Source organism: Chrysochloris asiatica, unplaced genomic scaffold (assembly GCF_000296735.1).
Source record: "Chrysochloris asiatica unplaced genomic scaffold, ChrAsi1.0 scaffold00381, whole genome shotgun sequence".
NCBI lineage: Eukaryota > Metazoa > Chordata > Mammalia > Afrosoricida > Chrysochloridae > Chrysochloris > Chrysochloris asiatica.
The window spans coordinates 1,055,716-1,075,239 of record NW_006408899.1 but is presented as its reverse complement, the minus strand read 5'-3'; the positions used below and the strand labels follow the sequence as shown (position 1 = coordinate 1,075,239).

Genomic DNA, 19,524 nt, shown 5'->3' with positions numbered 1-19,524 from the left:
GAGGCTGAAGAAAATTAAACCAAGTCCATGAGAACCAAAATATGACCTTAAACATATTTCAGCTGAATTTAGAGACCATCTCAGGAGCAGATTTGATGCATTAGACACTAAAGACTGAAAACGAGAAGAGTTTGCGATGACATCAAGAGAATCATACAGAAAGAAAGTAAAAGGTCATTCAGAAGACAACAAAGAAGCAAAAGACCAAAATGGATGTTAGAAGAGACTCTGAAACTTGCGCTTTAGGCTAGAATGCTAACGAAAATGGAAGAAATGAGAATAAGAGCTGAATAGAAAATTTCAAAGTTCAGCTCTAGAAGACAAAGTCAAATAGTTTAATGAAATGTGCAAAGACCTGGAGTTAGAAAACCAAAAGGGAAGAACATGCTCGGGATTTCTCAAGCTGAGGGAACTGAAGAAAAAATTCAAGCCTCAACTTGAAATATTGAAGGATTCTATGGGCACAACATTGAATGATGCAGAAAACATCAAAAGAAGATGGAAGGAATACTGAGAGTCACTGTACCAAAAAGAAATGGTCAATGTTTAACCATTTCAAGAGGTAGCATATGATCAAGAGACAATGATACTGAAGGAAGAAGTCCAAGGTACAATGAAGGCATTGGCAAAGAACAAGGTACTGGGAATTGATAGAAATCTTTCAACAAACTGATCATCCATGCCAAGAAATTTGGAAGACAACTACCTGGCCAGCTGACAGGAAGAGATCCATATTTATGCCCATTTCAAAGAGTGTTGACATATAGAATGCAGAAATCATTGGACAATATCATTAGTATCTCATGCAAGCAAAATTTTCTAAAGATAATACAAAGATGACTGCAAGTATACATTGACAGAGACCTTTCAGAGGTTCAAGCTGGATTCAGAAGAGGACATGGAATGAGTAATATCATTGCTGACAGCAGATGAAACTTGGCTGAAAGCAGAGAATACCGGAAAGATGTTTACCTGTGCTTTATTTACTACTCAAAGGCTTTCAATTGTGTACATCAGAACAAGCTATGGACAACATTGTGGAGAATGAGTAACCTCCCTCTTGCTGTATATTGCCTGCCCTGTTTCCCATGTCAACATGTCTGACCCTGCAGCCTATAAACACTTTTCCCTCCCACGCCATAACTATCAGAGAGTGTATCTTTTATCAAGAAAACCTTTTCTCAACTTTTTCAATGTTGGTCTCATACAATATTTATCCTTTGGTGACCAATTACTTTTACTCAGCATAATGTCCTCCAGGTTTATCCTACTAGTGAGGTGTTTTGTAGATTCTTCAGTGTTCTTCAATGTTGCAAAGTACTCCATTGTGTGTATGTACTAAGGTTTGTTTAACTGTTCTTCAGCTGATGGGCATTTAGGCTGTCTCCATCTTTTTGATGTGTCTCTTGTAGACAGCGTATTTAAGAATCCTGTTTTCTTATCCATTCTTCTCTTTCTGTTTCTTGACTGCATTTAATCCATTTGCATTCAGTATTAATTATCAAAGTCAGTAATTGATTGCTGTCATTTTGCTGTGTGCTTTTTTGTGGGGTTTCTTTGTTCCACATAATTTTCTGTGCTGAGTTTGTTTTGTTTGTGAGTTTTCTTTACCTTTTAATTTCTGTTGTGCTAAAGTTTAGTAAATACTTCTGATTTTCCTCTTTTTTAATTTTGAAGCTCAGGTTATTAATTTTTTTGAGGTTGTCCTGCAATTTACTATTTTTCCCTCTGATTTAAACAATCTACTTTATCTTGAAATCCCATTAGTTTCCTTGCCATTTGGAAGTTTTGTATCAACACTATTCCTTCTTTTTGCTTTGTAGTTGATTTCATCATAATTTGAGATCTCTGGTTACTTATTTTCAGTCTTGTAGGTCTGTTTTACTTTAAATACTTCTATGTCTAGATTGAATTATCAGTGGTGTTACTGTGTATGTAATTCTCAGGTTGTTGTCTGTTGTTGTTGATTCTTCAATATTTTTTGTAAAGTTTGTCTGGTCATTACAAGTTATTTTAATTTCTCTTTAACTCAAAATGTTCTAATTTTACCATCATATTGGTTGTTGCTTGGTATATGATTCTTGGTTGGTGTTTTTTTTCTTTCAGAGTTTTGTATACGTCTTCCAATTGCCTTCATATTTGCACGGTTTATGCTGAGAAATCAGAGCGTAGTCTTATTGGTTCTCCTTTGTAGGTAACTTTTCATTTTTCTTGAGTTGCTCTCAGGATTCTTTCCTTGTCTTTGATTTTGAAGAGTTTGATTATGATGTCTTGTTGATTTTCTTTTGGGGCCTATCCTTTTTGGGGTTCGTTCAACATTTTGAATGCCTATCTTCTTGCCTTTCATGATGTTAAGGAAGTTTTCTTCCAACAACTTTTCTACTGTTTTTTTTTTTTTTTTCCTGTGACTTTCTTTTGTCTCTTTCTGTCTGGAATTCATCTTCATGGTGTTCCACATGAATCTTAGTCTTTCTTCAGATTTTTTTCACTCTGTTTCCTGATTGTTATTCTAGCTTAATAGTATTGACAGATTTGTCTTCAAGCGCACTAATTCAAGCTTTCATTGATTCTGATCTACTCCTTTGCCCTTCCAATGTATTGTCTATTTCTGGAATCTTAGTATTAATCTTCTTGATTTCTAGCTGCAGATTCTGTATTGCCTCCATTAATTTATCTATTTTGTTTGCGCCTGTGGTATTTTCTTGAATTTTTTCTTGTTTTCCATAACCTTTATGTCAATTAATTGAAGGTTCTTAAATATCATTCTCTTGCATTTTTTTTTTTTTCCGGAAAGTTCCAATGCCTTCTTCTCCTTAAAAATGATTTTTGTCTCTGCCTGTTAGCACTTGTTTCTTTGTGTGAATGGAAATTGTCTGTTGCTTCCAAGACATAGTAGTGCTGTTTTATTTGTATTTAGTTGATGACTGTATGTTAATGTGTTCGTAGGCGTTCACCAACTGCCTCTTGGTGGGTGTGATTAGAGAATGAAGTATGAGCACCTTTCTCTGTTTGCTGTTTATGCAGCTCAGTTTAGGATGGGTTTGGTTGATGCTGCGTGTTGTCGTTGATCAGGTGTATAGCAGCTGGTATTGACTCTTGCTCAGTTGGTGGGCTACAGAGGGCATGGTTGTGGCTGGGCTGCATGGGCACAGTTACTGTCCCTTGTTGGGTGAGGCAAGAAGGAAAGCCCACACAAGAGAAAAACAAAGAAAAACCAAACAAGCACACAACAGCAAAACACGAAAATAGTAAAGGAGAAACAAGAAAAGAAAGAGAGTAAGAAAGGAAGAAAGAAGGAAATAACTTTATCTCTACAAGTCACGGGTATGCCTCTGAACCAGTAAACCACTGTCTTTTCTCTAAAGCCACTCATGAAAGTTTAAGATGGCCATGCCGTGTCTGATTGCCTGGCAAAATTCACCTGTTTCCTTTCTTTTGCCGTTCAGCTTCCTCTCCTTGTAAGCATTCCTCCTTTCTCTGTCCCTTCATTTGAAGTTCAGGGTTCCAGAACTATAATCTGTATCAATTTCAGTTGATTTTCTGTATCTCTGTTGTAGAGGATCTCTATAGCATTTCTCCCTAGCCCACCATCTCGCCACCTCCAAAATGAGATTCTTGACAACTTCAATATTTTCTCTGTTTGTCAAAATATTGCTTGTTGCTCTGTGAGGATTTTTGTTTTATCTATGATGAGCTGTAATCCATACAGAATCCTGAAGTCTTTGGTCTGCACCAGTGCCTCATGTACTCTTCACTTTCAGCAGCAAGGTTGAGTTGTCTGTATACCATAAGTTACTAATGAGTGTGCTTCCAATCCTTATGCCATGCTCTTCTGCATATAGTCCAGTTTCTCAGATTATTTACTCAGCATACAGATTAAATAAGTATGGTGTAATGATACAACCCTAACAAACACCTTTCCTTATTGCAATCCACTCAAAATCCCTATGTTCTCTCAAAAGACTGCCTCTTGTTCTATGCACAGGTTTTGCAAGAGCACAATGAAGTGTTCTGGAATTCCAAGTCTTCAAAATATTATCCATAGTTTGCCATGATCCATACAGTCAAACACAGGTAAATATTTTTCTGGTATTCTATTTTAGCCAAGATCCATTTGATATCAGCAATATCAAATGATGATTCTGGTCCCATGTCTTCTTTTGAATCCAGCTGGCATTTTTGGCAGTTCCCTGTGGATGCCGATGTAGTGCTGTAACTATTATTGAGCTATTCCTGGGAAATTTTTACTTGTGTGTAATATCAATGATATTGTTTGAGAATTTCCTCAGTCTTTTGGATCTCCTTTCTTTGGAATGGGCTCATCAATAGATCACTTCAAGTCCTTTGAACAGATAGCTGTCTTCCAAATTCCCTGCCATAGATGAGTGAGCACTTTCAGTTTTACAGGGTTTGTGGAAACATTTGAATTGATATTTAAACAATCGCTACAGTCTCTCTCTCTGTTTTTTGTTTCCAATGTCTTTAGTGTAATTTGAACTTCTTACTTTAATAACATGCATTCTTGATCATATGATAAAACAAGTCCATGAGAACAAAAATTTGACCTTAAATGTAGCCCACCTGAATTTAGAGATCATCTCAAGAACAGATGTGATGCATTTGACCCATATGAAATGACAGAAAACCAGAAGAGTGGTGGATGACATCAAGAACATCAAACAGGAAGAAAGCAAAAACTTTATTAACAAGACAAGAAAGAAGGAAAAGACCAAAATAGATGTCAGAAGAGACACTGCAACTTTCTCTCCAGCATAGAGATGTTGAAGCTAATGGAAGAAATGAGGAGGTAAAAGAGCTGAATATAAAATTTCAATGGTCAGCTTGAGAAGACAAAATCAAATATTATAAAGAAATGTGCAAAGACCCGGAGTTAGCATTTCTCAAGCTGAAAGAACTGAGAAAAAATTCAAGTCTCAATTTGAAATGCTGAAGAATTCTATGGGCAAAATATTGAAGGATGCAAAGAGCATCAAAAGAAGATGGAAAAAATACATAGTTATTGCACTAAAAAGAAATGACCCATGTTCAACCACTTCAAGAGGCAGCATATGATCAAGAGCCAATGGTACTGAAAGAAGAAATCTAAGGTGCATTGATGGCATTAGCAAAGAACAAGGCTCCAGGAATTGATGGAATACAAATGGAGAGGTTTCAATAAACTGATGCAGCACTGGAGGCACTCACTCATCTATGCCAAGAAATTTGGAAGACAGCTAACTGACAAATGATCAGAGGAGATACGTATTTATGCCTATTCCCAAAAAAGGTGACCCAATGAAATGCAGAAATAATTGGACAATATCAATATTACTTGCAAGTAAAATTTTGCTAAAGATCATTCAAAAATGGCTGCAACAGTACATTGACAAGGATCTACCAGAGCCTCAAACTGGATTTAGATGAGGTCATGGAATGAGGGATATAATTGCTGATGTTAAATGGATCTTTTATGAAAACAGAGAGTGCAAGAAAGATGTTTACCTGTAATTTATTAACTACACAAAAGTTTTTGACTGTGTGCACCATGACAAGTTATGGACAACATTGTGAAGAATAAATATTCTGGAACACTTATAATTGTGCTCATGTGGAGTCTGTACAAAGACCAAGAGGCAGTCACTCAAACAGAGTAAGGGGACAATGAATGGCTTAAAATCAGGAAAGATGTGCACCAGGGTTATATTCATTCACCACAGTTATTCAATTTTGTCGGGGACCCGCTTCGACATAGGGGTTCCGTTCATGAGGAGGAGATACCTGATGGCGGTAGATATAGCAAAAGAATACAAAGATAGACAGAAGAAGGGAGACAATGAGGCACCCCAAAGCCAGGGTGGATACATCACTGGTGGGCAGGCTTGGGAGTATGGGCATCGTGGCCTCTGCAGGCAGCAACTCACTGCCCTGCCATCTTTACTGCATGCCCTCCAACCCGTAATGCACTGCAATCTTTACTGCATGCCTTCCAACCAGTAATGCACACCTGGGGAGGCCCGGGCCTCTGTTTTATTTAGGGGAGGAGCTTCACACCAAGCTGGGAGGGACTTAGGCAAGGTACAGCTAACATCAGTACTTTTCCAGACATTCAGGTAACTTTACATGGTACTTCACTGGTTCGAATCCCAGGCCAGCAACTTGGTTTCTCAGGCTCAATTAACATATCTATAGCCCCTGAGCTCAGGTGGGGGAAAGTGAGAGGTAAGGACAAAAGCTTGGGCGGAGTCCCGCTGTTTCGGCTTCCTGAGCCAGGTTTTCAGGAACTTGGCTGAATAGCTAACACTTGGGAGAGATTCAGGATGGATGGCTTTTTTTTGTCTGTAGAACAAAGAACTGTGAAGTAGCTAAGATGTTTTTAGTTAATCCTTTGGAGAAAGGCTTAACCTTGCAACCTTTAGTCTCGGCTTTATCTGTGGGTTATCAAAGGCTCCGTGTATTAATTTAATACATATAACTGAATATTAAGATGAAAGACAATTTGCTATTAACTGCCAGTGGCCTCATTTGTTACACTCGGCCCTATAGGGCCTCGAACCTCTGACTAGTCTTACACTGTCTGCAACACAATTGTATGTGGAGCAAATAATCTGAGAGGCTGGATTATATGAAGAGGAATGTGGCATCAGGATTGATGTATTTTAGATTTGTTAACCATCGGCCATATGCAAATTATGCAACCTTGCTTGCTGAAAGTGAAAAGGACCTAAAATACTTCTATTGGTGATCAAAGACCACAGCTTGTGGTATGGATTGCACCTCACTGTAAAGAAAATGAAAATCCTCACCAATAAATAGCATCATGATAAATGGAGAAAAAAATTGAAGTTGTCAAGACTTCGTTTTGCTAGGATCCACCATCAACACTTATGGAAGCCGCAGTTAAGAAATCAAACATGTTACATTAGACAAATATGTTGCACAAGTTCTTTTTAAAGTGTTCAAGAGCAAAGATGCCAGTTTGAGGACTAAGGTGTGCCTTACCTAAGTCCTGGCATGTCCAGTAACCTCATATGCATGTGAAAATTGGACAATGAATAAGGAAAACCATAGAAGAATTGATGTATTTTGGTTTTAGTGTTAGAAAAGAATATAAAAAGTTCCAAGTACTTCCAGAAGAACAAAGGTGTGTTTGAAGAAGTACAACCAGAATGATCCCTAAGAGCCAAGATGGCCAGACTTCATCTCTCATACTTTGATCATATTATCAGGAAGGACCAGTCCCTGGAGAAGGACATCATGCTTTGCAAAGTGGTGGGTCAGTCAAAAAGGGGGAGACCCCCTAAAGAGATGGATTTGTACAGTGGCAGCAGCAATGGGCTCAAGCGGAACGATGATTGTGAGGATGGTGCCGGACCAGGCAGTGTTTCGTTCTGTTATACATAAGGTGACTGTGAGTCAGAACCAACTTGTCGGAACCTAACAAAACAACCTATGGTTTTATGTTGATCAATTCTTTCTGGTACAGTGATTCTGTGTATTCCTTCCAAGTTCCCTCAATGCTTCCTGCATCATTCAATATCTTGACCATATAACTTCTAAATATTTCAAATTGAGGTTTGAAGTTTTCAGTTCTTTTAGCTTAAGAAATGCTCCAATGTTTGAACATTTCATTATAATACTCTACTTTGAGATTTGGAGCCACCTTTTGAAATTTTCTGTTCAGCTCTTTTACTTCATCATTTGATTTTTAATTTAAAAAATTTTTAATTTATTTTTAATTTTTAAGGTTTTTATTGTGGATTGAGTGAAAGTTTACAGGGCAGTTTTACACTCAACAAATCATATGCTTTGTTTCATTACAATGATTATAATCCCCTCCATGTACCATTAATTAACAGTATTACTCTCTATTAACTTTAGCTCTCTATCTCTTTTTTAAACACTCAGGCATGTATAAAAATTTATACCACCAAAAGTCACATTCTGCAAGTCTGCCTTCTGGCTGCCAGCTCCTAGTCCCTCCTCCCATGAATCTAGAGTCCTCAGTTGCTTCGTCTCGCCATGCCCCCATCTCTGCCTCCATCTCTGGTGTCGCTGCTTCTCTGGATAAGGTCTCGCATTCCACTTGTGCTCTTCTCTCTTGATGGTCCTCGGGTCCTTTGTTTCTGGACTGTAAGATTAACTACTCCCCTGTTTTTGTTACAAAACTTCTACCTTTACAATTGTGACAGTCTCATTTAGTCATAACAATTACTCACTATTGAATCATAAGAATCTTATCCCCATCTCTTTTAACCAGACCCATCTAGACAAGATGAAAATTCTTCAGTGGGGACTCTTTCTTGCCCCACACACTATTAAACTAACTCCCCCTTGAAACCTTATGATCCAGTCACTTTGTGACTTTATAGCCCCCTCATTTTGGAGCTCTGGTAGTATGTTGTTGTTGTTAAGTGCCGTCGAGTCGGTTCCGACCCATAGCGACCCTGTACAGGGTTTCCGAGGGTGTAAATCTTTACGGGAGTAGAAAGCCTCATCTTTCTCCCGCGGAGCAGCTGGTAGTTTCGAACCACTGACCTTAAGGTTCACAGCCCGATTCGTAACCACTACGCTACTATAGTGGTTATGAATTGGGCGGCAAACCACAAGGTCAACAGTTCAAAACTACTAGCTGCTCCATGGGAGAAAGATGAGGCATTCTGCTCATGTAAAGATTTACAGCCTTGGAAACCCTGTTCAGGGTCGCTATGGGTCAGAACTGACTCGATGGCACTTAACAACAACAACAACAACATTTTGGGTAGCCAATGTCTAAGTTGCCCATCCCTATCTACCCTGTGTACAGAGGGGATAGCATTGATATTTGATGTGAAGACTCCTTCCCTCTCTGTTGGTATTTAAAGTTACTACCTCCATGAGATAGGTCAAGTTCATCAAATTGTAGCAATTTACCGTCGTTTCCTTTATCAAAATTTGTTTTGTTCTTCTTATTCTTTTTTTAAAATCTTCCTCTAGTAGAGTTCTGATTATCAAGCCATGGAGGCTAGGTCAAAAGGGTACTATCTGCAACTTTGGGTGTTTTTGTGCCTCTCCTCTCACTTCCTATCAGCTGGATACTTCACTCTCAGCTATCACTGTCTATAGCTCTGTCCTTGTGCATAGGCTCATTTGGCCCCAAGTCTCACCACACTTTGGACCAACCAGCCGTTCCTTTTTTCTCTTTCATCTCCAGGTCAATGGGAGTCTGTTAAACTTGGTTGAACTCAGCCCATTTCTTCGTCGCTGCCTTTCCCCTTCTTCCATTCACCAGTAGACCAACATGGGCACCAGCAAACTTATATGCCTGCTCATGTGTTCCCTTTGAGTTTCAGTCTTATAGGGGGCTTTGTCCTGAAGGAACTGGATTGCTTGCCTTGATGGCTTCAAGGCAAACAACTTGCTTATTCTTGTAGTAGTCAGTCATACTGTCATTTTTGTTTTGGGTTTTTCCTGATGATCTTTGTTTGAAAATATATTTTCTGTCACTCTAGTTGTTCCAAGCTGGTCTGCTTGTTCTTTTTGGTGGGAATGTTCCACCTCAGAAGGTTCTGGATGGGGCTCAGGATTCCACCTAAGGTTCTATACACTGCAAAGGCTCCACAAGAGGCTTATTTCACTGGGCAAGTTCTAGAATCCCTTTTAGGTATTCCAATCAGTTATAGGCTGAAGACGGGCTTACAAACTTTCTGTAAACATGTTTACCGACATTCCTTTCCATTTGCTTTTAAAAAAAATGTTTTTTAAAGTCTGTCTACCTGTCTTCTTCAACTATTCAATACCAAGTTTCAGAGACCCATCTGACTTCTGTTTTGGTCCTGTCTCACCATTCTGTCTTTTAACTGACCTTTTCCTTTCTTTATGTATGATATCCTTCAAGTTAACTCACAGCTTCTCTGGTCTTTGGTCATGAATGTCCAATGTGTCAAATCTATTATTGAGATGGTCTCTAAATTCAGGTGGGATATACTCATGGTCATACGTTCGCTCTTGTGGACTTCTTTCAATGTTCTTCAACTTCAACTTGAATTTGCCTATGAACAATGGATATTGGTTCTTCATTGATCCCATTCCTTGTTTTGATTGTTGAGAGTGAGCTTTTCCATAGTCTCTTTCCACAAATGCATTGACTAGACTCCTGTGTATTTCATCTTGTGAGGTCCATGTGTATAGTCACCATTTATGTTATTGAAAAAGGTGTTTGCAAGGAGTAAGTCATTGGATTTGCAAAATTCTATTGTGCAAACTCCAGCATTGTTTTTATCACCAAGGCAATATTTTCCAGCTACTGTTCCATAGTCTTTGTTTCCATCTTTTACATCCCAACCACCAGTAATTATCACTTAATCTTGATTGCATGTTTGGTCAGTTTTAGACTGCACAAGTTGGTAAAAACTCTTCAGTTTCTTTATCGTTTGCATTTTGGCTGCTGTGTGTATTTGCATAATAGTCCTATTCTGGTCTTCCTTCTACAATGGTCTTCTTTGTAGGGTTTTGCATATTACTCTATCATTCACAATCTTACAATTCAGGATAGATCTTGGAATGTTGTTTTGGACTACCAAGTTTTCACAACATTCCTTATCAATTTGCCATTCCCAGCACAGTAGACCATATGATTGTCTGATTCAAAATGGTCAATATCAATCAATTCCAGCACACTAATGTCTAAGATCTGGAGCTCTGGTAACATAATGGTTATGAATTAGGCTGTGGCCCGCAAGGTCAGCAGTTCTAAACTACGAGCTGTTCCGAGGGAGAAAGATGAGGCTTTCTGCTCCAGTAAAGATATACAGCCTCGGAAACCCTGTACAGGGTCACTATGAGTCGGACCGACTCCACGGCACATAACAACAACAACAAATGTCTAAGATATTGATCTTTGTGTGTTGCATTTAGTTTTTTATGACTTCCAATATTTTTAGATTCATACATCATACATTCCACAGCCCAATTGTTAGTGGGTGTGTGCAGTTGTTTCTTCTCATTTTGAGTCATGCCCCATCAGCAAAGGAAGGTCCCAAGAGCTGTACTCCATTCACATCATTAAGGCTGATTCTACTGTGAGTAGGCAGCTCTTCTCCAGTTACACGTTTGAGTGCTTTTCAACATGAGGGTCTCATCTTCCAGCACTACATCAGGCAATAGCCCATTGCTATTCATAATGTTTTTGCTGGCCATTTACATTTTCTTCAGAAGCAGATTGCCAGACTTGTCTTTCTCATCTGTTTTGGCCTGGAAGCTATGCTGAAACCTGTCTAGCATGGGTGAATCTGCTTCAGAAATTTTCACAATACAGAGTGGTAATTGCTCTCATAGAGGTGGGGACAAATCAGTTACATAGCATGGAGAGGGGACTATTCTTCCTTTTTGAAGGTGGGTGGGGGAAATTGTATGGACTATTTTTTGACTAGGTTTAACAGAGGAAACTTGATTGAGTTTTACAAAATTCTTAGAATTTTATTAGGTGAAAAATTAACTTCTACTTGGGTAAATTAAGACTGTTTTATCTAACTACATCAAATGTGGAGAATCAAAACATAGGCAATCATTAAAATATAGCAAAATCCCATAGCAATTAACCCAGGTTAGAATATCAAGTCCCCAGACAATTCCTGTTTGTGTTAAAATATTGATTTCTGGGGGATGGTTAATTAGGAGGCTAGTTTAGCCTCTTGGGGGATTTATGGAACCAAAGCAGGTAGGAAATTCTCTAGAAATGATGTGAGAAGTGAGAGTTCAGAGATAACCCAGATACCTGTCTCCGCAAGTCCCAAAGTCCTACTTTATTCCTTCTGAAGAAGTGACATGAGAGTAACAATGAGACTTAGATATAAGTCACCATCAGTGATGGGTAGTTTCTCTGAGACTCGGTCTCCTTGGCTTCTTGGGTATTAAGAAGTAGATCCAACTTTGAGCTTCACTCTGCCCTGGGGAAGGATGTAGTTGCTGGTCTCTCTGGGCAGAAGGTAAGGAGGGCAAAGAAGACCAGGTGATTGAACTGTTATGTGTTCTAGACCTAGGGAAAGGGACCAATGCACCTCATTGATCTTGGGTCTTGCTGACACCAGGAGTGGCTTCCTGATGTGGACTTACACTTGAACTAGAGCACTAGTTTAACTTCCTGGAGCTAAGGAAGTGAAAATATTTATGCCAAGGCTACTTAACACAGTAAATCTTCAAAATAGACATTCTACTGCTGAGAGTAAGAAGACAAATAAATCTCTTTCTCTAGAAATGTGACCAATTTGTTAGGTTTCATGAAAATGGGTAAAGTTGTTCACCCTCCTTTGCAAGAGGAATGCATGATTTTTTGGGACACCTGAATAATGCAGTGTATTCTGCTTAGTTTTTGAGTTACACATCCAGTACCTTGGTAGATAGTAGATGCTCAGTAAATACCGCCAATGGATGGAAGCATGAAGAGCCTTGTTAATTGTACCCTATGAGGTAGGAAGGCAAAGGAGTATGCAAAGATCTCCATGAAAAATAAGGGGCTCTCATTGTGGGTGGGAACCAAGGAAGCTGTACTGGTTCTGTGAAAGAGACCCATCAGAAAAAGTACAGTGTTGGAGAGCGTGTGCACCTACATGTTCTAAGTAAGAGTTTAGCAATCTGACTTCTAACTAGTAATTATGCAGCATCAAAAGCATATAAAATAGATAAAGGAAGAGAACATTTAGCTACAGTCAAAGTTCACACTTTTTGTCACTTTGGAGGAGCAAACTTAGAACCCAAAAGCAAAGCTATTTCTCATTCATTTTTTAGTACCTTTGATGAACACCCAGACAGCAAGAATAAGCCACACTATAGGATAAGTGTGGCATTGTGGGTTAATGCGCTGGACTGCAAAGTTGTTTGAACTGTAAGATTGACCCTTCAAGTTCACCAGTCGCTACTCAGAAACCCTATACAGAGTCACTATGGGTCAGAACTGACTCGATGGCACTTAACAACAATGACAACACAGGATAAGTACTGGGCTGCTAACCGTGAGGTTGGTGGTTCAAACCCACCAGCAGCTCCTTGGAAACCCTACAGAATCGACTCAATGGCACTTAACAACAACAATCTATTTATTATGTTTTTTAAGTTTTTATTTTGAATTCAGTGATCGTTTACATAGGAGAACATCGATTTTACAATCATTTCATTGCAACGATTATAATCTCCTCCAACCATCATCATTCAACAGGATTTGCTTCCAATCCCTCTGGTTTTTTTTGTTGTTGCTGTTGTTGTTTTCTGGGATGTACACAAAAACACTCAAGAATATAAAATAATTTAAACAACCAAAGGGCACATTCTGCAAGCCTGCCTCCTGGCCGTCAGCACACAACCTTTCTCTTTCCATGAGTCTAAAGTACATGTAGAAACTATGGAATGGGTGTCTTGTTTTTTAAAATGATCCTCCCCCAAATAGAGTACCTCCCAATAAAACTCGGTTGTTGCTATTAATTGCCATGGAATCAGCACCTGACTCACAGTGACTGCACATAATGGAACCAAACACTGCCTTACAGTGCACTTTCCCATGACAGTTTGTAGTGTGCCATTGTGATCTGTAGGTTTTTATTGGCCTATTTTTGGAAGGAGATCACCAAACTTTTCTTCCTAGTCCTTCTTAGTCTGGAAGCTCTGTCGAAATCCATCCAACATCCTACCACCTTGTGTGTTTGTGCATGAGGTAATTGGCTGGGAATCAAGTCTGGGTCTCCTGCATGTGAGAACGCTACAACGGAACCAATAATGCCTCAAATAAAACCCTATCTTCAATGAAATTAAAATCCATTTTCACAGGATAAAATGCCAAGTTTAAGTAGGAAAAAAACATGCTGGGGTTGAGGAAAAAACAAAAAAGAACCAAAAAAACAACAAAAGCAGTTTCCACTGAATCAGACAGGAGGCATGTAGAAAGTGCTAGGATAGAGGGGAATTGCTTTATAGCATTAGAGATAAAGTTGTACACGTGGGGGGAGCAGAGGCAGATATTGGAGACAGAGGAAAGCATTAAGGGTATCTGAGTAGGTAGAGAACATTACAGTAACAGAACTCGTGAGAATGAGGGTGACTTACCTCTAGGTGTTGTTGCTGTTGTTAAGTGCTGTGTAGCTGGTTTCAACTCATAGCGACCCTGTATAGGGTTTTTGAGGAGCACCTGGTGGGTTTGAATTACCGACCTTGTGGCTCAAACTGATGTTGTGGTCCAGTACATTATGTTGTTGTTGTTAAGTGCGGTTGAGTCAACTCCGACCCATAGCGACGCTGTATAGGGTTTCCAAAGAGTAGCTGGTGAGCTTGAACTGCCGACTTTGCAGTTCAAATGGCTTTGCAGTCTGGAGCATTAGCCCACAGTGCTGCGCCAGGACTCCCCAGTGCACTATAGCTTTTGTTATTTATTTATTTTTCTAGAAGTTAGAGGCAGGTCATCTGCTATGGGTGATGGAAGAGGTGGCAGAAGAGAGGACTTGAAAAGACCAACAAGATTTGTAATAGTCTTGAGTAGGAACCGCAAGTGTTGCTGACCGGGGATTCAAGACTGGGGACAGAGCTTGTGTATATAGTGCTAGTGTAACTTTGCCGTGGCATTAGTAAATGAGTTTTGTGATCTTCTTTAGCCATGTTCAGCCTGAAATTAAAATGGTGCATATGACATGAAGTGTGATAGAATTTTCACCTTTCTCGTGGAAGATGGGGCTCATTTCCTGGCCAATGTATTCATGTATAGCCAAACTGCATGGAAACTTGTATACTGTTGTGATGTTGAAAAGGCTTCAGCAGACTTTCTAGACTAAGAAGAAACTAGGAAGAAAGACCTGGACATCATTTTGTTGTGTTGTTATCAGTTAAGACCTGACTCAGTGGTAACTAACAAAAACAATGGACTTGATAGTAGGTCAGTGAGCCAAGGATAGTGATGTTTGTTGTTGTTGTTAAGTGTCGTAGACTTGGTTCTGACCCATAGCAACCCTGTATAGGGTGTCCAAGAAGCAGCTAGTGAATTTGAACCACCCATCCTGTAGTTCAAACTGACTCTGCAGTCCAGCACATTAGCCTACAGCGCCACACCAGGACTCCAAGGATAGTGGCACTAATGGTGAAAGATGAACTGAAAAGTGTACCATACGTCTATAGTGGATGGAGCAGGGTGCAAAGTCTGAAGGAAGCTATTTCAGGGAGCTGGAGGATGAAAAGGAACCCAGGTGGCCCAGTGTTTAAGCACTCAGCTGCTAACCAAAATGGTGATGGCAGTTCAAACCCACCAGCTACTTCATGGAATAAAGATGTGCAGTCTACTTCTATAAAGACTTCGTTGTCATTATTGCTGAGTGCCATGGAGTTGGTTCAGACTTCCAGTGAACCTGCACAGGGTTCAAAGGAGAAGCTGTTGGGTTTGAACTGTTGACCTTATGGTTAGCAGTCTGGTGCTTATTCTACAGTGCCACACCAGGACTCCATAAAAATTACAGCCTACAGGGTGGTTCTACACTGGCTTTTAGGGTCATTATGAGTCAATGCTGACTGGACAACAATGCTTTTTGTTTTGAGACATCAAGGTGATTTTGAAGAGAAGGAAGAAGTGTTTAGTATTAACGATTCTTGTCAACATTTGTAGAAAGTTAGCTATGGATCAGAAATTTTTACTTCTCAGAACAACCCTAAGAGTTGTACCCTACCATCATCTCTGGTTTAAAGATAAAGAGATTGAATTGAAAAGTTTCAGTAAGTTTTCCAAGGTCATTGTGCTGTTAAAGGCAGATCAGAGATTGAAACTAGATGGTTATGCTCTTAATAAACAAAGGAAGAGAGGAGTTTATGATCCGAGAATATTGTGGTTTAAGATTTGGGTGGGAAACTATTCTCAGATGGCTACAACAAAAATCTCTTGCAGGAACTGAGTATCTAAATTTAACTAGAGGTAAAGATGGTTGGAATTGAGAAGGCTAAGGAAGTGTGAAGCCAAGAGTTGTGCAGATATTCAACAATAACATCTATGTATTACCATTTATCTGTTCTCAAGGCAGAAAATTGTGCCATTAGCAGGCTAGATGCTTTGAGCATATGGAGAATGTCAACCATACTGAGAAGATTTACTTCCATTTTCACCCCTTCTCCAAACTCCCTGAGGTGCAGATGCTGATTTTTGTGGCCTTCCTGATTATGTACCTGACCAGCATCATTGACAACCTCTCCATTTCCCTTTTCATAAGGATCCATCATTCTCTTCACACCTCCATGTACTTCTTCCTGGCCAATCTGGCAGCCTTGGAGATCTGCTATTCCTCCACCATAGCCCCTCTGACTCTGGCCAGTGTCCTGTCCCCAAAGACAACTGTTATCTCCCTTCCTGGATGTGGTGTCCAGATGTTCTTCTTCATCTTCCTGGGCAGTGCAGATTGCATTCTGCTGGCCATCATGGCCTATGACCGGTGTGTGGCCATCTGTCACTTTCTGCGCTATACTCTCATCATGAGCTGGAGCTTATGTGTCCAACTGACTCTGGGGTCTCTGGTGTTGGGATTCATCTTGGCCATGCAGCTGACTGTGCTCATCTTTCAATTCCCTTTCTGAAGCAGCAAATAAATCAGCATCTTCTATTATGATACCCTCCCTGTCATGATATTAGCCTGTGCAGATATCTGGGTTTACAAGATCATTCTGTTTGTGTTCAGTATCATTGTCCTCACCATCCCATTCCTGCTCATGAGTCTTTCCTATGTTTTCATAGTGTCTGCCATTCTGAAGATCCACTTGGCAGAGGGGAGACACAAGGCTTTCTCCACCTGCTCCTCTCACCTCACTGTGGTCCTCCTCCATTATGGATGCGGAAGCCTCATCCACTTGTGCCCCAACTCCAGCTACTCTCCTGAGAGGGGCCAGGTAGTGTCTGTGGTTTACACGTTCATCACTCCTGTGCTGAACCCCATGATCTATAGCATGAGGAACGGAGAGCTTAAGGATGCTTTGAAGAGAACAGTGACGAGGTTCTTGCTGCCCCAAACACAATGAGCACACTCAATGATCATCGGAAATGTTGTTGGGGAAGACAAATGAGTACACTGTCTGAAAGATGTGGAGGAAAGGGACCAAGAAGTCACTGGTTCTACACTTTTACTTCTTTCTGATTATATTGTTTTTGAAAGTCATTGCCCGTTTCTCAACCTCAGGTTCTTCATCTGTAAATGGGTTCTAAAATACCTGAAGGATTTGAATTCTGTTGTTGCTGCTAATTGCTGTTGAATGGGTGCTGACACAAAGCAAATTATGTGCCAAAGAACAGAACTTTGCCCAGTCCTACGTCATCATCATTATTGATGTTTGAGCCTGTTGTTGTGGTTGTTGTGTAGTGCCTCCCAAGCTAGGGGGCAATTCTGTTGTAGCTATGAGGATGAAAAGATACATTAAGTGAAAATGCTTTGTGACTTCTAATGTGAATTATAACAGTGAATGTGATCATTACTGTTCCCATCATCTCATGTAAAGTTTGTGTCCTACCTTGGAGCTATTAACAGAAATGGTTCTTGAGTTCTTAGGAGGCTCTGACACTATACATCTAAGCAGAAGTGAAGTCAGGAACAGGTGCAAATCACACTAGACTATCTCAACTACTCTTCTATAAATCCCCTGGTGTAAGTACTGAGCTTGTACCTTTTAAAATCACATCGTTTCCATTCTAAAATTATCCAGGAGAAAAGAAATGATTGGGACTGAGAGGTTTGGTGTTGTCTCCGTTTTTACCTTATACTTGGAATCAGTCTGCCTCCATCTCTATTTCTGACTCTGTATTAATCTTCCTTCAAGTTATTCTCCCCATCATCAATTCTGTTTATTCTTTCTCTCTTTTACACACATGCACATTATATCTCCCTCTTATTTCTAATTTTCCCTAGCCATGTTTATAACACATGGAAAAATTGCTTTGCTAATTAAGCCTCTCTGGGTAACATGGGGTCATGCTGGTTCTGGTCAGGAGTCACATAGAACAAAGCTAGTTTTGTGAACACCACCACTGACTGGACACAGTGAGATTGGGAAAGGATTCATAATCATGTAGCTCTGAAGAGTCTAAGTAGGATGATAACATTTTTCATGATAGTCATTTGCTTCAAGGCAGTACTATTTTCTGTAGCTGAGAGGAAGCTTATCTCCCCCTCTACCTATTGATTATTTGATTATCTTTTCCTTTTAACAACTATTATTGAACTCTACTCATGGAAGAAAGGTAAGTCTTTGTATTCCCATAACGATCTACGGCCTATACTGGGTTGCTATGAGTTAGAATTGACTGAACACTTGACAATAACATCAAAAACATTGAACTCTATCTATTATGTGCTATGCACCCACTAATAGTAGGTAAGAAGTAGTTTCTGGGCTTCCAGCAGAATGGCAGACCACATAGATGTAATCTCTACTTCATGGTTTTTTACTACAAGGACCCTCTACAACAAAGATACGAGAGACCAAACAAAACAGACACAGATGAAAATTGTGGATTGCTGAATTTCAGAGAAAAGGTTGGAGAAGTGGACTGAGTGCTTGCTGGTAGATGAAGCTGAGCAGGGATGGTGAGAGGGGTCACTGACTGGTAAATGGCCAGTCAGACCATCTTGAAACTTTGTGAATAGTTTTGGTAACAGAAGGTGGCTTGGCAGAACAGATTTACACAGGCAACAGGCAACTTTTTCCCTATGCTTCCCTGGAAACCAGAGCTATGGCTAGCTCCTACCCTCATCTACCCCCAGCACAATCTTATTCTCTGGGAGTTTATAACTGTATGGTTGTGAGCCACATCAGTGTGAAGCAGGGGCTGACTCCACCACTTTGGTGACTGAATTCATGCGGGCTCAGCTACAGACCTCCAGAACCCAGAGAACCACTAGAACAGCATTGGTCTTGCAGAAACCTAACAGACACTGAAACCAGCTCCATCAAGGGCCTCCATGAACTACTTCCAGATTGAGTGTCCTTAACATAGACATCACCGAGGCCAACAGGAAATCCATCTAGGGCCAGGAACTTCATTGTCACATCCTTCCTGCACCCACCTTGTGAGCTCTTTGGCTGGCAGGAACCCCAAGAGTTTTCTCCTCTCATGTCCAACAGTTGCACTGTGTTTTTTGTTTGTTCCTTTTGTTGTTTCATTGTCTTTGTTTGTTTATTCTTTCTTCTCCTTCTTCTCTTTCCATCACTTTAAATTTTATCCTTTTGTTTTTCCTTCCTTTCATGTTTCTCATTCCTGCTCTTCTTTCTTCTTTTACTTCTTTTAAAAAAACCTTTCTTTACCTCTTAATACTTTCTTTTCATCTTCCCTTTCCCTGGTTTTTCTAAGTTCCTTTCTTTTTTAAAAAAACTTCTTCCTTTTATTTTCTCTTTTACTTTTATCTTCTATAGCTCCCTTTTCCTGTCCCTTTTTTCTCTTTTTAGTTATTCTATTGTTTTTTTTTTTTCTAGTTGCTGCCTGTTATTTATTTTTTATCCTTTATTATTTTCTCTTTTCATTGTTGGTTGCTTGTTTGTTTATTCTGT

At 39.8% G+C, this 19,524-nt stretch overlaps 1 pseudogene; it reads left to right on the top strand.

Moving 5' to 3' along the window:
• The first annotated feature begins 16,056 nt into the window (after window positions 1-16,056).
• Window positions 16,057-17,004, top strand: LOC102826868 (annotated as a pseudogene).
• Window positions 17,005-19,524: the final 2,520 nt, after the last annotated feature.